The sequence below is a fragment of the Taudactylus pleione genome, unplaced genomic scaffold (assembly GCF_031769625.1).
Source record: "Taudactylus pleione unplaced genomic scaffold, aTauple2 ptg000116l, whole genome shotgun sequence".
In the NCBI taxonomy this organism is placed as follows: Eukaryota; Metazoa; Chordata; class Amphibia; order Anura; family Myobatrachidae; genus Taudactylus; species Taudactylus pleione.
The window spans coordinates 3,635,184-3,654,320 of record NW_028284518.1 but is presented as its reverse complement, the minus strand read 5'-3'; positions in this window follow the sequence as shown (position 1 = coordinate 3,654,320).

The window sequence follows — 19,137 nt, the reverse complement described above, 5'->3', positions numbered from 1 at the left end:
CTAATGAGAATGGACAAAACTCCTGTCCAAAATTCATGAAATCAATTCACCTGCCTGTGAGCTGCGAGTTCAGCAAAAACATACACAGATCCATGTATGTTTCAGCCTGTAAATAGTAAAGGAAGGGTTAATTTAAAAAAAAAAAATTATGTAGGGTCTCCACCAAAACTATAACCAGTCCCAGGCTGCTCAGCCAGTCCTGGTTACTAAAAATTTTTTGGGGAAAATTTATAGTGTCCCCCGTATTTTAGGAACCAGCACCTGGCTGCAGGGCCAGTCCTAGTTTTAAAAATATGGGAGGAAAATTGCATAGGGGTCCCCCTATATTTAAAACCAGCACCAGACCCAAACCGACCGGTGTGTAATGCCACAGCCAGGGGACCCTATCACCGGGTCTCCCCAGCCAAAGCATTCACAGCCCAAGCCGGTCAGCCCAAGCCAGGGATCTCAGGGGAGGTGGGGACCCCCCAAGAAGGGGTCCTCCCTCTCCCGACACCCCAGGCTTAGGCTGAAGCCTGGGGCTCTTCCCTGCACCCTGGGCTGTGGGTACGGGGGTAATAATGGGAGAAATATTTAAAAACTATTGTACTTTACAGTGGAACTACAGGTGCCAGCATGCCTGCCCTTTGGCACTTGTAGAACTACAAGTGCCAGCAGTTGGCCCTCACCCATACCCCCACTGTAAAATAAATACTTAAATAACCACAACACTCACACACTGTGTATAGTAAAACTTTATTACATGCCTACCTACCCCACTCACACATAGTTACCTGTTGCCAGCTGTTCTGTCCCCTTCTCTCATAGATTCCAATGGGGCTACCTGGAAAAAAGATCCCATACTTACCTCATTCACTTCTTAGTAATTTGTGAGTTTCAGGCGCCTCAAATCACCTGAGTTTTGGCTATGCTAATCGAGTCTAAAAAAAAAAACCTTAATCAGACTCGATTCTTAGTCAATTTACCCCTAAGAGTAGATAGGAGCAAGATAGTTCAACACAAGATGACTAGCCAGATACAGAACTCAGAACTGCATTCATCAACCAACAACTCTATCAACAAAAGAACCTAAACATAACGTTGTGTTAAGTTTAGAGCTCATTAACCTGAATTTCCAACATTTCACACAACACTTTTTGCATTCAGCTTGTACAGTATTAATGTGCTTCAACATTAACTCTATCTTGTCTAAAGAGCTGTAATAGTTTGTTTTCCTTTGCATAAGTTCTATATTCCTGTCGGCTAAGAATATTATTTATCACCAGCTGGGATACCCGGCATTGCCCAGGTTGAAGACAGGACCCTGAAGTACACCTGCAGCCTTCATTTTTTTTGCATTGTCCTCACCTATAACCTGGATAACTAAATAAATGTCAGTGCAGGCAGGCGTATTCTCATACCAATTGTAATGGGGTATATCAGGAGCAGACTGACTTACAGAACAGAAATCAGTATAACGCACAAAATCACTTGAGTTTCTGAAAACACTGCAGAACAAAGGAGGTGATTCAGCTACGGAAAGATATGTTATCGCAGCTGCTAATAAGCTGTAATTTGGTCATGCAGCAGGAGGCGTCACGCCTATTGCATGTATTACTAATCTGAGCTGCGTCCAAGGACGTAGCATTAGACAATCTGCAATACCTTCGGCCGGCTGAGTGACCATGGTGTCGCGCAAGCCAGCAACCACAGATGAGTAAAAGAGACCAGGAGATCTACGTCAGCCGATGGAGATCCTGGCCTCTTCACACCCTCTCCCTCCCCAACAGCAGCGACACAACTATGTTTTGGGAAACAGAGGCCGTAGCTGCGCCCTCCCCACCCAGAAGTGGCAGCAGACTGCGGACTGCGTGCGGGATTGCAGACCCGTACTGCACATGGGCAATACGGGTCAGATGCATATGCAGATTCCCAATAATTGGTAATCTACGTGATCCCTGTCACTCACTGCATCCACAGCTTAATCACCTCCTGAAATCACTCTGCAGACCAACAAGGAAGACCATATCTAGCAGGGCTGCAGTCGGGGGGGAATGCTGGGACTGGAGTCCCATTCCTGGACAGAAGGGGGGCCTGTCTGCGGTGGCACTGTGTGGCTGCGATCAATCTCCCCTACTGTTTGTAATGCCCGTATGCAAAATTTTTCTAAAATCAAAGATTGTGGATTAATTATGCACATTGTGTGGCCCTGATGAAGATTGTGTGACATTGTGTGGTTCTGACAAGCAGGGCTGCCATCAGAAACTGTGGGGCCCGTGACTGACAAAATAGCCAGCCCCCCCCCCTGTTATTAAATCCAGTGCTCTGCCCAGCCCTTTTATTCCCCACTTCATTCCCCCATCCCTGATTATTAAATCCAGTGCTCTGCCCAGCTCATTTTCCCCACTTCACCCCCCCCCTCTGCCCTGTCTGCCCAGCTTTTTTTCAGAACTTTACTCCCCCCAACCCCCCACCCCTCATTAAATCCAGTGCTCTGCCCAACTCTTTTTCCCCACTTCACTCTGCCCCCTTTATTAGACCCAGTGCTCTGCAAGTCTGCCCAGCTTTTTTTCCTCCCTGCCCTGCCCGCTGTGCACCGCTTTACCACTTACCTTGTTTTCTTGAAGAAGGCTCCAAGTTCTTCCCGCTGGCATCTTCTCTGCTTCTTCCTCAGCAGACGCCTCTCCTCCTGCGCTGGGGCTCCTCCGAACACTCCCTCCAGCGGCGCGGCATGACGTCATGCGTGCTAATCCAAAAACATACTTTATTGAACATGTGGCCGGCTGGTGTCCTGTAGGCTGGACCGAGCGGGCCTTGGCTGCCTGCTCCATTGGGGACTGGGTCAGCAGCGATGACAGGTGGTAGCAGCGGCCGTCCCCCTTTCTACTGGTCAAAGGGGCAGTGTGGGCTGCAGGTTTTACTGTGGCAGATGGTAGGAGCAGGTGGGCCCAAGTGGGCCCCCCCCGTTCAGCCATGGTCTGGGCCCGGGACTCCAGTCCCGGCAGTCCCCCCCTGATGGCGGCCCTGCTGACAAGGTTCAAACCTAACCAAAAACCTAATCCTGGTCAAAGTACACCACTATACCAAATTTGTTGGAGCTATGGTCAAAACTCTGGCCGTGCAGGACAAACAGACAGACAGACACACTTTCTCGCTTATTATATAGATATTCCACATTACCGGATGACACATATTCAATGCACTGGAATCCCGGACTGTCATTAACTGTAATGTAGTTATTACTTTATAAAGGTGTTTTTTGGCTGCTCCTTTTATTAGCTCTAATCTACAGAGACAGTGGTAAGATTGGGAACATCCACAAGGCATTTTATGAAACCATATGGCCACCTAACATCATACACAGCAAATAAGCATGAACCGGTTCCTCCACCTATTAAATCTCCCACAACCATAATATTTATATATTTATTATTATTATTATTATTATTATCATTTATTTATATAGCGCAACAAGTGTTCCGTAGCACCTTTCAAAGTACATAAACAAATTGTAGACAAGTGACTTATAGAACAATACAGGAACAGGACATGGATAATATACATTGCTACATTAGCGATCATAACACCCAGATAAACAACAGAGCATAAGCAACCAAGTGTTAAGTGCCCTAGTGGTGAGTAAGAAGTAGATGAAACTAAAGTAGGGGGAAGCACAAGAGGGTAGAGGGCCCTGCTCATAAGTGCTTACATTCTAAAATGTATACCATCACCCTGGGCATGGGCGTAACTATAGCGGGTGCAGGGGGTCCAGAGGATCAGTGGGCCTTAGATCCAGGTCATATAGTTGTCTACCAAGTTCCCAAAGAATCCTGCTAAGCAATTGGGCCTGGCCCATTGCCTGACCTGGAAAGGGGAACTCGTCTACACTTGTATAGGTGGCAGTCTCAGTCTCTGCCTCTCAGTAAAGCTTCACACTGGTATAATCCATATCCTGCTCTCCTGTTTCACCTCACAGGCACAACTAATCAATGACCCTGGGCCTGTCACAGGCTTCTCCTTGATTACAGCTATGGGGCATCAAATAAGCAAGAACATCTCTCTAGAAGCTTTGGACAAGGGGGGGATGGGGGGCTTCAATATGTTGATATGGGGCCAACAAAGTTCTGGCTATGCCCGTGACCCTACAGTATGGGAACTAATTTGCATGGTCCATAAAAGCCATCCTGTTACAGGGACCCTTTTCCACTAGTTTTCCTAGAGGCCAATTCAAATGCATGTTGGGTTCTGTCACAATCTACAACTATGCATATTTCCAGCAATTATGGTACAGAAATCTCCCTTGTGCTCACATTTCTATGGAGTATGAGCTGAAACAAGTGAGATATTCCAGGATGGATATCCCACAATGTATTACCCTTAAGACAGCAACGCGTGGCTAATTGAAACGCCCGCCACATGGTAGTGCATTGTGAATCTAAACTGTAGGAAAAATAAAGCCAGATCTGCCCTTGGAAATTAATATATGCCTGTTTGTGGAATATATTGGCACATGCAATTATCTTCTAGTTAGTGACATCAATGCTGGCAGAGAGCGGAATTTGATGTACACTGGTGCTTTGAAAGTGCTTTGTTAATGAGACACTGATAGTTTAACACACATTGAATTATGTTATTGGTCTAAATGGATTTTCAGACCAGGTTTATGATTTAGTTATGATTATATTGAACCTTTTAATTGCTGTATATTATCGATGGTTGAAGATATATTATTCACAGAGCATACAAAGTGTGTACAGTATGTGGCTATTACATTTTTGTTACGTTAAGTAAATAGATTAATATGCAGCATACCTCTATTTTCATATACCCCTATTTTATGAATATATAATGTTTATGTAAAAATTTAGTTTTTTAAAATTATATTTAAATAATTTGAATAAAATTTAATTTTATTGAATAATTACCTGTACATTTTAAACCTTATACCATACATATACAAAAAAATAAGTAAGACAAAACAAAAAAAATTCAGAGTACGATTTTGCAAAACTGCATTTTTGTTTATTATTTTATGTGAAGTTTGGAAATGGTGAGATCTGTCAAAGGCCAAACTGCATATAAAATTACATGTTTTCAAATCAAACAGATTGAATCCACCATCCAGAATTTTTCAAGTATCAGGTAAATACACACAAAAAATATTGCATGATTTTCTAGAACTCGCACTGACAGGAGAGATAGTTCATACCAAAGTTTAAACTACGTGCTGTTTCACCTATTGGACAATCACTAAATATATACTGTAATAACAAGAAAATAAATAAGTAAAGTCATCTAAGTAGGATGGGGAGGGAACCAGCAACATTTAGGCCCATGCACCTAGAACTGACCAGCCCAAAGTTGAACAGCACTGTGTCCCTCCTAGTACCCCAGGCCAGTGAGTACCAGGGAAATGCTGGAACATAGTGCATGTATTTGTGGCACTACAAATACCATCATGCACTGACCACCCATGACTGCCATTTCATGCTGGGACTTGTAGAAATGCGAGCACCAGCATGCACATTGGTGTTAGTGCATACTGTCACTTGCAGTTCAACAAGGGTGAACTACAAGAGTTGGCCTCTTAATAAATGTCAATGTTGTGGCTTATTCTTATAATACAATATATAAAAATGTCCTAAATTCTCATAATAAATAATATGACTTGCAGTGTAATAATAAATCATAATAAGTGATAATGTATCCTAAAAATTGCCAGCTCCAGTAAAAGAAAAAAAAATTGCCCCAAATAGATAAATAAAAATGTTGCCTAAAATCTTCATACTTTTGGATAATAAAATAAAACATATTGATGACGTGGGCCACTCATGAGGAGTTCCTGGTGTAAAATGAGTATTGCATATGTCTGGTGAGTCCACCAACTTAATAGCCGGGCAGTCATTCAGGAGTAGTCTCTTTTCTATGGGAGATAAGAGATAGATTACCACATTGGGTTCCTTATTATTATTATTATTATTATTATTATTATTATTATTGTTATTGGTATTATTATTATTATATAAAGTAAAAATCCTGACATTGCACATAAAGGCTAACCAATAATAAATGGCCTATTAGTTGCTTGTGTAACCTTCTTATTTTACTAATTGTATTGTTACATAGCCTATTTATTAGCAGACATTGCACTTTGGGGGTTTTAATAGCTATCCATTTGAAACTGACATCATTGCAATATATGTAATGCAGTTTGTCATACATATACAGTGCTACAAAAAAAATCAATAATTAGACAATAGAATTTAAAAAGTTATTTAAGCGTATATGACATTCATTCATATCTGATGAAATCATGTTTTTGTAAAGGTGTGATTAGTTTAAGCACATAGCTTCATACCTTCAGGAGGAGTGGTCTAGGATCTCTACTTGCTGGGGCCAAGTGTGTGAAATGGAAGCTGATGAAGGAGGTTAAGGTAGGTAGGTTGCCCAATAATTGTTGAGATTTTATTTTAGATTACAGAAGTCTCATGGAACAAATCATTATTACTGTGCATACTGTATATCTAAAGGTGGAATACAAAAACCTAAAAAAAAACACTAGACATATAATACTGAAATATACTTGAATATACAATTTTAAAATGTAATTGAAAAAAAATGTTTTAATGTTTTTTCTAGCTACAATTTTTAAACCAAGCCTCATAAATCCAGAATCATTTACTAATATAGGTACATAGTTACATAGTTTCATAGTTAGTTGTATAAAAACAACAACAAAAAAACAGGTTCCTTGAGTTCAAAAAAGAAACAAAACACTCAGTGGTAGTGGTGGCAGTTTTCAGTTTAGTTTCAGAATAAAAACAAAATCTTCTCTGACCACCAAAAAGGCAATAAGATAAATTTCCTGAATCAACAATGTCAATTATAGCTATAGACACCACTTCTAGCATAAAAGGCTTCCAATACATTTTTACATTGTTTTAATAAATGTATCTGCACCACCTCATATAGTAATGAATTTAACAACTTAACTGCTCTGACAGCAAAGAATCCCATTCTTCAGAATGGTCCTTGTGAAACAGAAGCAAATAATAATTCACTGTTCTCTTGGTATGAAAATGTAATTAGACAAATATATGCTAAAATATATTCATATTAATTAGGCTACTTCAAGGTGCCTTTTTCCAAAGTAAACAAAGTTAGTTCTTATTACATCTATTTACAATGTGACCATTCCAATCCCTTTAATATTGAAGTGACCTGCTTCTTATCCCTCTGTAGTTCTCCCATGTCAATCTTACAGTGCAGTGTCCAAAACTGTACCCCATAATTCAGATGCAATCTACTAGTGACGTATTCATTGGTAAAACTATGTTTGTAACATTTGCATTTGTACTCCTTTTTATACAATCCAGAATTTTACTCACCATTGCGGCTACAGCCATGAACTAAATGATGTTACTCAGTTTTCTGTCATCTAGTACACATGGAATGGGATTAAAATACAGCGGGTTCAAATCCCACTGCACAACCCGATAGGAGGATATCCCAACTGGGGCTGGTAAGTATTCTAACCCTCCCCTTTCCTCTCCCCCCCTCACCCTAACCCTCCCTTGGTGGTGCCTAACCCTAAAGCTCAGTGTGGTGCCTAGCCCTAAATCCCCCCGGGGGTGCCTAATCCTAACCCCCCTTCCCCTATCTTAGCCCTAACCTTCCACAGGGGGTGCCTAACCCTAAATCCCCCCAGGGGTGCCTAAACCTATCCCTCCCCCCCGGGTGACAGTTAAGATGCGCCGGACTTACCGTGATCGGTCCGGCATCTGTCTTCCAGCATCGGGATTAAGATAGGTGTCGGTATTTCGATGCCTATCTTAAGTCCTGTGTCGGGCTTTAGGCATCGGTATTTAGAGTGATGGCATTCAGTCGCCGGTCTAATAACTGCCTCCCATACATACATAAGAATTTGTTTTGCTAGTGAGGGATTTTCACTGGCAGTGTTGAGGAGCCGAGTCTAGCGGATTCTTTGGTTTATTCCACGGACTGTCAGACTTCGCTGCTGGGAGCCTGCAGGGCATGGCCCTCTAGCTGTTCCCTTCATATAACTAATTGGGATAGTTTAAAAGACTGAGAAACATGGTGCAAAATTAGGATCAAAAGAATGGTCAGACAAGGCGACTGTCGAGGTTAATAGCAATGGTTCATAAGCAAGTAGAAACTAGACATGTGCGCTGACCCCCGTGTTTTGCTTTTGGATCTGGATCTCCCCTGGTTTTGGATCTGGATTGGTTTTGCCAAAACCTCACCTCCGTGTTTTGTTTTTGTGTTTTGGGTTTGGATCTGGATTTTTCTTAAAAAATAAAAAAACAGCTAAAATCACATAAAATGGGCCTGTTTTTGTTCCTACAGTATTAATAACCTCAATAACATTTATTTCCACTCATTTACAGTCAATTTTGACCACCTCACAGCTCACATTATTGATTTCATCTAGTTAAAGGGCCAAAAGGTTGCATCCAGCTTGCTGACTCAAAACTGATTGATATAATTATTAATAGAGTTGAGGACTGCAAAGATGATGGTTGGGATACCCTTGAGGATTGAAGAATTGATAGTTGATAGTTGGTGCAGCCCCTGGCTGTAAAACTGATAATAAATTAATTAAAAATAATTAATTAGGTGCAGCCCCTGGCTGTAAAATGGATAATAAATTCATTAAAAAACAATTCATTGTGTGCAGCCCCTGGCTGTAAAATTGATAATAAATTAATTTAAAAATAAATAATTGGTTCCTAAACCAAACATAACATTCATTTAAAATGTCAGGCAGCAATGCCCCAACCAGCACATAATGGAAAGGAAAAAGGTGCAAGATGGCATAGTTCTTGAGCCCTCCCACCCACTCTTATGTTGTATACGAAACACGACAGTTTAACAAACCAATCATTTCAGCGACAAGGATTGCCAATTATGGCTGAAATTATTGGTTTGTTTGGACCCCCATAAAACAAGCTGCCAAAGTGCATTGGACATGTAAATGAAAATGATCCCATACAAAATTTGGCTTTGCATTACAAGTTGTCCTCGTCCTCATCATCCCCATCAGTGTGTACATCCTCTCCTTCACACAATATTAATTTGTCCCAGCTGGAATCCACCATAGGCGCCTCTGTAATTTTTTGATGTAATTGTTGGTAGAGGTCTTCCTCGTGGAATTTGTAATTCATTTTAATGAACATCATCTTTTCCACATTTTGAGGAAGTAACCTCCTACACCGATCACTGACAAGGTTGCCAGCTGCACTGAAAACTCTTTCGGAGTACAACCAACAGCTCTTTGCACAGTTTTAGATTTGGGTCTGTTGGAAAAAAACTCACAAGGTAGGACTTAAACCTAAGATCCAGAATGGTCGCCAAAATATATTTTTCAGATTTAAATAGATTGACAACTCTTGGATCCTGGTGAATGAATCAAGGGCTTGATCCACCAGTTCAACATACTTTGCACAATCGCCCCGTTTCACCTCCTCCTTCAGTTTCCCTAGCTGTTTTTGCAAAAGTCTGATGAGGGGAATGACCTGACTCAAGCTGGCAGTGTCTGAACTAACTTCACATGTGGCAAGTTCAAACGGTTTGAGAACCTTGCACAACATGGAAATTATTCTCCAATGTGCTTGAGTAAGGTGCATTCCCCCTCCGCGGCCTATGTCATAGTCCGTTGTATAGTCCTGGATGGCCTCTTGCTGCTCCTCCATCCACTGAAGCATATAGAGGGTAGAATTCCAACGAGTTACTACCTCTTGCTTCAGCTGATGGCAGAGCAAATTTAACAGTACCTGCTGGTCATGCAATCTTCGACAAGCGGTCGCCAAATGTCTAAAACGTCCGGATATTTTGCGGGCTACCAAGAGCATCTCCTGCATGAACGTGTCAGTTTTTAAAAAACATTGCACCACCAAATTAATTGTGTGAGCAAAACATGGGACGTGTTGGAATTTGCCCACATGTAATGCTCTCACAATATTGGTGGCATTGTCCGAAATCACAAATCCTGAGGAGAGTACAAGTGGGGTAAGCCATTTAGCAATGATTTCCCTGAGTTTTTCTAAAAGGTTCTCAGCAGTATGCCTCTTAGTGAAACCAGTTATACAAAGAGTAGCCTGTCTCTGTATCAGCTGTCTTTTTATAGATGTTGCTGCTACTGTTGCTGTTGTAGGCAATACACCTACCCAGAGGGTTGTCACAGTCATGTATAGTTTGCCCTGTCCCACTTGTCCACATATCAGTGGTCAAGTGGACAGTGGGTACAACGGCATTTCTGAGGACATTAATAAGGTTTTTTTAATGTCCTTGTACAGACTTGGAATTGCTGTTCTAGGAAGTGGAATCTAGAAGGGATCTGGTAGCGAGAACACAGGACCTTAATTAACTGTTGAAAACCCACTGCAGTAATGGCAGATACAGGACGCACATCTAATACCAGTATAGCTGTTATGGCGTCAGTAATCTGCTGTGCAATTGGGCGATTGCTGTCATACTTATTTGCCCTTGCAAATGATTGTTTAACAGTTAAATTTTTTTTGGAGGATACACTACAAGTAGTCTTCCTCCTGGTCCCCTTCTGGGATGAAGATCCACTCACAGCAGCAGCAACAGGCGTAGTCATCAAGGATCCTTCTGAGGAATCACGGATAGGAGAGGAGTCAATCATGCTTCGAATACCAACATTGGATGCAGCAGGACTACTCACGATGATGAATGAGGATGTTGATGATGCAGGTGTTGGTGTTGGAGATCGAAGGCACTTGGATCTCACAGAGAGGGAGCAGGTAGGTGACACTGGACTTGTTATGTTTTGAGTTTTGAAACTTGGCGACGTACACTTTGATATTTGATGAATGCGCTCCAAGTGATGTAAGGAGGTTCCTAGGTGGTTTAGGTCCCTCCCTCTACTCACTCTTGATTGGCAACGGTCACATATGGCTTGACAACTGTTGTCTGGATCGGGGTGGAAATAATTCCACATGTGAGAAGTGGATTTTTTTGTCTTTTGTGTCGGCATGACAACAATGGGCTTTGTCTTTTTTCAATCCATGGGCAACAGCTGTGCCTTACTTACACAAAGGACATCCTCGGCATCAACATCCTCATCACCAACATTTTCATCATCAACATCCTCATCATCCTTAGCACCTTCAACTACCAAAATATCCTCCTCCTCCTTGTGCAATTCCACAGAAGCATCCTCGATGACTACGTCTGCAAGATGTTGACTGCCCTTCCCCACATTTACAGAGGGCACACAAATGTTGGAACTTGGAGGATCCTCCAGTACACTAATATTTAGGTCTGGCTTACACATGGCAACCGCAGACACACTTGCACTCTCTTCGGGGATTTGTGATTTCAATTTCTCAGGGCACATAGTTGTTTTCTCCGAAGGCCTATCAGAATCAGAAACATCAGTTTTCATAAAGAAAGGCCAAGGCCTTATCCTTTCCTTTCCACTTTGTGTAGTGAATGGCATATTGCCAATTTTTTGTTTATCTAAAGGCAAATTTCTTTTCAATTTTTTTTCTTAACTTCAGTAAAAGTTGGTTTACCATATCAATGGCGTGATTTAATCCCTGGGGCATGGGCCTTCATAAAGGATGAGGAAGTTGATGGCCTTGCACTGCTGGCGGCAGCTACAACATGTGGTTCTTGGCCTTGCTCTCCTGTCATGTGACAGCCCTCCATATTGAAGCAGTGTCACAAGCACCAATAGTGTAGCCAAGGTGCGGTTACAAAATTCACACACGTGCAGTCATGCACACACAAAAAAAAATTTTACAAAAAAAAAAAATTTTTGACATTTTTTTTTAAGCTCAAGAACTTGGGCCCAGAGCACAGATTGATGACTGCAGTCGGGCAGCACTTGGTTGCGTTGCCAACTTGCTAGATCTTGTGCGGCTAAGCCTAATATGCACAGACAATTAGACAGAAAAAGAAAAAAAAAAAAAATCAGCTCCAGAACTTGGGCCCAGAGCACAGATTGATGACGACTGAAGTCAGGCAACACTAGGTTGCGTTGGTGACTTGCTAGATCTTGTGTGGCTAAGCCGAACATGCACAGACGCACAGTCAATTATTTATTAGACAAAAAAAATGTAAAACATTTTCAGCTCCAAAACATGGGCCCAGAGCACAGATTGATGATGACTCGAGTCGGGCAGCACTAGGTTGCGTTGCCGACTTGCTAGATCTTGTGCGGCTAAGCCTAACATGCATAGACAATTATTAGACAAAAAAAAGAAAATTTTTGTTAAAAAAATTTCAGGCCAGATTTTGGGCCCGGAGCGCCGATTGATGACAACTGGAGTCGGGCAGCACTAGGTTGCATTGCTGACTTGCTAAATCTTGTGCGGCTAAGCCTAACATGCACAGATGCACAGACAATTATTTATTAGACAAACAAGAAGACTTTTTTTTTTCAGCTCCAGATCTTGGGCCCAGAGCACAGATTGATGACGACTGGAGTCAGGCAGCACTAGTTTGCATTGCCGACTTGCTAGATCTTGTGTGGCTAAGCCTAACATGCATAGACAATTATTAGACAAAAAAAATAATTACAAAAAAAATAAATTTTCAGGCCAGATTTTGGGCCCGGAGCGCCGATTGATGATGACTGGAGTCAGGCAGCACTAGGTTGCATTGCTGACTTGCTAAATCTTGTGCGGCTAAGTCTAACATGCACAGATGCACAGACAATTATTTATTAGACAAAAAAGAAGACTTTTTTTTTCAGCTCCAGAGCTTGGGCCCAGAGCACAGATTGATGACGACTGGAGTCAGGCAGCACTAGGTTGCATTGCCGACTTTCTAGATCTTGTGCGCTAAGCCTAACTTGCATAGACAATTATTAGACTTAAAATTAAAATTTCAGGCCAGATTTTGGGCCCGGAGCGCTGATTGATGACGACTGGAGTCGGGCAGCACTAGGTTGCATTGCTGACTTGCTAAATCTTGTGCGGCTAAGCCTAACATGCGTAGACAATTATTTATGTGAAAAAAAAAACAATTTTTTTATATTTTTTTTCAGCTCCAGAACTTGGGACCGGAGTGCCGATTGATGATGACTGGAGTCAGGCAGCACTAGGTTGCGTTGCTGACTTGCTAGATCTTGTGCAGCTAAGCCTAACACGCACAGATGCACAGACAATTATTTATTAGACAAAAAAAGACAATTTTTTTTAAAAAATGTTAAGCTCCAGAACTTGGGCCCAGAGCACAGATTGATGATTATTGGAATCGGGCAGCACTAGGTTGCGTTGCCGACTTGCTAGATCTTGTGCGGCTAAGCCTCACATGCACAGACGCACAGACATTTATTAGACAAAAAAAGACAATCTTTTTTTTTTCAGCTCCATAACTTGGGCTCAGAGAACAGATTGATGATGACTGGAATCGGGCAGCACTAGGTTGCGTTGCCGACTTGCTAGATCTTGTGCAGCTAAACCTCACACGCACAGACGCACAGACATTTATTTATTAGACAAAAAAAAGACAATATTTTTTTTTTCAGCTCCAGAACTTGGGCTCAGAGCACAGATTGATGATGACTGGAATCGGACAGCACTAGGTTGCGTTGCCGACTTGCTAGATCTTGTGTGGCTAAGCCTCACATGCACAGACACACAGACAATTATTTATTAGACAAAAAAAGAAATTAAAAAAAAAAAAAATTCCAGCTCCAGAAATTGGGCCCAGAGCACAGAATGATGATGACTGGAGTTGGGCAGCACTAGGTTGCATTGCCGACTTGCTAGATTTTGTGCGGCTAAGCCTAACATGTACAGACAATTAGACAAAAAAGACAATATTTAAAAAGAAAATTTCAGCTCCAGAACTTGGGCCCAGAGCACAGATTGGATGACAGTTGCATTGCCGACTTGCTAGAACTTGTATGACTAAGCCTAACACGCACAGACACACAGACAATTATAAATGACGACTGGAGTCGGGCAGCACTAGGTTGCAACTTGCTGTATATTGTGCGGCTAAGCCTAACATGCACACACACACACACAGAAAATAAATTGACAGAATTTGGGCCCAGATGGATGCAGCAGACAGCACAGTACCAGCCCAGATGGATGCAGCAGACAGCACAGCACCAGCCCAGATGGATGCAGCGGACAGCACAGCACCAGCTTAGAATGGATCAGCACCAGCCCAGGACACAGAAGACAGCACAGCACCAGCCCATATGGATCAGCAACAGCCCATATGGACACAGCAGACAGCACCCACCCATAATGGATCAGCACCAGCCCAGGACATAGCAGACAGCACCAGCACCAGATGGATCAGCACCAGCCCATATGGATGCAGCAACAGCCCAGATGGACACAGCAGACAGCACAGCACCCACCCATAATGGATCAGCACCAGCCCAGGACATAGCAGACAGCACCAGCACCAGATGGATCAGCACCAGCCCAGATGGATGCAGCAGACAGCACAGCACCAGCCCAGATGGATCAGCAACAGCCCAGATGGACACAGCAGACAGCACAGCACCAGCCCAGAATGGATCAGCACTAGCCCAGGACACAGCAGACAGCACAGCACAGAACCTCTCCCCAGCCCTACACTACCCACCCTTCCTGTCCAGTCTCCACAGCCGCAGTGAAATGGCGTCCCTTACATATAGAGATGAAAGCTCGCGAGCCGCGAGATTTCGTCTCTATGGTTTTGCCTCGATGTCAGAGATCCGAGTAAGGCGGGAACATGCGAGCCAGCTTGGATCCGACTCTGATCCCCTTTGTTCGGGTGGGTTTGGATGTCTTAGATCCAAACTCGCTCATCTCTAGTAGAAACAGGTCAGGGTCATAGGCAGACATGCAATAGTCAGGAGCAATCAAGATCTGGTACATGGAAATACACACAGTTAACAGGAACATTTGAGCAAGGCAAAAAGACCTAATACTCTTGCAGCATTTTGCAGTTGGAGGGAGGATTAAAGGCACAATGAGCGCTAAGCTTTCTGGTCCCGACAGTGGAATGCAGTCATAATCCTGACCTTAGGGATTCCAGCACTCAGAATGCCGGCGCCGGAATCCCGACACCTGTTAGAATCCCCGCGCCAGCATCCCGACCACCGGGATACCAAAGGTAAGTAGCGGTGTTAGGGGAGGGTTAGTGTTAGGGTCAGAGGTTAGGGTCAGGCACTAGGGGGAGAGTTAGCCACTAAGGGTGGAGGGTTAGGTTTAGGGTGGAGGGAGGGGAGGCTAGGTTTAGGAAATAGGGGGAGAGGTTAGGTTCACGCACCAAGAAAGGAGGGTAAGGGTAGGGAGAGAGATAGGGTTTTGATCCTGAATGACAGGTGTCGGTCTCCTAAACCTGTAGGGATGCTGGCGTCGGGTTTTTGACTGCCGAAATCCCAAGCATCGGCATCCCGTAACCAACCCCCGACAGTTACCCGGCCAACTCTTTGTGACTTCACATCGTCACATTTGCAGTGTGCGGGAACAGCCCAGGGCGCATTATCACGCTGCTACAGCTCTTTTTATGTGGAACAATATCGAGTGCTTTACAAAATCCAAATATATCACATGAATTACATTTCCAAAAGCTTGAAATTCACATCCTCATAAAAACTGAAACTATATGTTAGGCCTGATTGGTCATCACCTTCATGAATCAATGCTGAAAGTGCACTATCACTATCAAATTATATTGTACAATGCATTTAAGACTCAGATACATCAGAGCTCCTTCAAAGTTGTAGAGATCGATCATGTATATGATAAAAATTATCTTATTGCTACAATACATAAAATAAATCTCACTTTGGAAGCTGTACGATACTCAGCTGCCTTAGTGATTCTGGCCCAGAGAGAGGGTTAACTTATCACTTAGCATGCCAATACTGTATGTGCATGCATGGCCGCCCAATGGAGACAGTGACCAGGGCCAGACCATGGCATATTTTACACAAAACTTGCAAATCTTACCCACAATGCTTTTCTGTACAGCTATGGAAAAAATGCACATGCATAAAGCATAATGTGTTTGACTTTGGGATAGATCAGTTTATTTTGCACATGGTTTACTAAAAGCATTTCATAAGTTTCCATGAATTTTAACTGAATTGAGATAGAATTCCTTAGAAATTGCCCATGACACAGATGCATGCCACCACTTCATTATGATTTATGTTATCACAGTGAATACCTGAGGAATTAAAAGAGATTATCCCATTGTAAAATGTTTACAATGTAAAAACATCTGTCATATGTGGACTTGAAAACCGACAACATGGGAAAAATGGATTTGCCAATTCTATTAGTTGTAACATCTCTGCTAACAAACAAATGTACCCAACCTAGTTCATAATTTGTCAGTGAATCTTGTTCAACTGCTACTATTACCAAGGAATAGATAATAAAAAGGGATATTATGATATCCCTTTTGAATTTAAAAATAAAGAGCGTTTACTATTGGTACAATTGGTACAATTTAACTCAGCGATGTTTGACAGCATTTGGAAGGACTGTTGGTGTGACTCCCCTATTTCAATTTTGGACTGCGCTGCAGCCCCATCTCTGGAGCCACCTCTGAATTTAACTGATATATTTTGTTAACAGAAACCCCCGCCTCAGTGCTATACTAATGACATCAACCAATAGGTGCCAGTAGCTTCTAATAAAGGGTTTTATTTAAAAAAATGTTAGGTATATTATGTTAATTTAAAAGTCTTCAAAAGGTGGAATCAAGAGGCTTATCAAAGGTAATGTAAAGAAAGGGCATGACATATGGCAATGAAGCAGATATTGGGCCTGATTCTGAGACGGACTGTGATGCATACGCAACAGCATACCCTCACGGATTGCAGTAGCCAAAATATGTTAATGCAACAATATTGATTCCTAATAGTCGCTAGTCGCTATTTAGCGCTGCAAGTCGCATAAGAAAGAATTGCATTCCAGTCCAATCGTGTGGTTCCAAGGCATAAAAAGTTACTTATGTAAACAAAAAGTAACACGGTGAAAGATTAACAACTAGAGTGAAAAGCAATCAATAATAGTACAAGCCAATACATACGCAGTATACAGTCATCAATCCAGAAGTCTGTGATCATCAAAGAGGATTTCTGAACACTGGAGTCGGTTCACAACTTATATACCTTACAGAGTTCTACGTTAAGAAAGGAACTATTTTACAGGTTTCCATTGGTTCTTGCTTCTGGATAATCTGGTCATTGGTTGATTCATACGGTGTCATCAGGGGCATGTCTCAGTTCTCCAACAGTCTCTTTGTGTAGTTTCCTGCCAAACAACTGGTTAATACTAGTTACAACACTGCATATAGATACTAACATTCAATGCAATAACTCCCTAACATCCATAACTAGCGGAAGCAAGATGCGACTCCTTTGCCGATAGGAACGGGAGTCTGCAAATAAACAGGGATTTAGTATGATACCAAACACGACATGTCCACTATGCTCTAAACCTTAGATCTCATTTAAGTACATATTATAATCATTAGACAATAATATCTTTAATAACACTGGTTATTAACTATAATGTGTGGGGAACCATCTTGCACATATGTGTCCGCATATGTGCGTCTGTGTGTTGAAATAGCAACTATATACAAATGAGTGTCCATGTGTGAGTATTGTGTGTACGTATATGAGTGTCCATGTATATAAGTATATATACATTTATGTGTGTGTGCATTATGTGCATCAGTGAATGTGTGTTGTGAAGTCAGTTTAGCGCATCGGATTGCGTGACGCAAAGTAGCATCATGGAAACACATCGTCATCAGACTATAGATGACCAGATCATCCGATAATAATTGTGTGCGATCATAACCAATTATTTGACTTCGACAGTCCACCCTTTGATAGCAAACATAAACTATCACCTTCTATTCTTTACCTACTTAGTCATGCATAATAAATTATTCAATGTTCTAGACAGTGTGACACAATTTGGTCACTGAACCATTAATAATACATTTCAAGAAAGGGTAAAACAACCCTTATAGGCACTCAGCTTATCTATAGGGGACCATTGGTAAGATGTGGGACTTCATCGAACCTATAAAGGAAGTTTGGGGGAACTGAGACTACATTATCTAGGATGTTTATCAGAACATTTTACAATATTTTATCATATATGACCAAGCCTATTCACATGTTATTTATCTGATGGCACATTCAATTTCAGGATTGTATTGCATTTCTTTATCAACATTAGTACCTATACCATCACCACTCACCACCATCATGATCTCATTTCCACGATTTACCTTGGTGGTACATTTTCCACATTTTACCACAGTAAGAACACACCTGACACATAAACCAATTACTAAAATGACTGCAAGTATAAGAATAAGGAGCTTACCTATACTAGCAACCATCTCCTGTACCCACTCTCCCAGACCGGCGAACCATTTTACAGGGTTTAACCAAGAGAACCATTTCTCTACCTTTACCTCTGTCTCATACAATGAAGTATTATGATCCTTCCAAAACTCCAACTTCAGTTGTAGGATTTCATCCATTTTCCAGTCTATCACCTCTTTGGGGTCACCAGTATTATTGGTGATGTTCGTGCAACATTTGACACCAAATTGGGTGGCCAAAGTCACACAATATCCACCAGTAACAGCTGTCAGGTAGTTTAACAGTAGCCTGTGTTGTACCAATTTCTGTTTGTAAGCCTGTAGCTCCTTACCAGTATACTTGAAAGTGTCATAATACATCTCGGTGATGTTGTCTATTAAATTAGCCAGGTCTTGGATATATCTAAAATTTAAAGTTCCCCGAGTGATCCTGGTGGGATCTAATGCTACCAAAATTTGGAAGCCAGTTTCACTAATCAACTGTGTGGCTATATGTTATTCACCAGGGGTCATATTTAGTTTGTCACAATGTTCATACTGCGTGTGTATGTATGGAGGTGGTGCAGTTTTATGGATAGCAATTATTTAATCATGTGTAAGGGTCATACATTCTGGTACCACCCTTCCAAGATAACATAAACCTTCAGAACTTGGAGAGAGCCACTTGTACGCTTTTCTCCCACATATAAAATACACATCATCTGGGAGTATGTAAGGAATAGACGGCATCATTATCATCGAACACATTATTCTAACAAACGATCCTGTTCCTATTTCTCTCAATTGACTGGTACA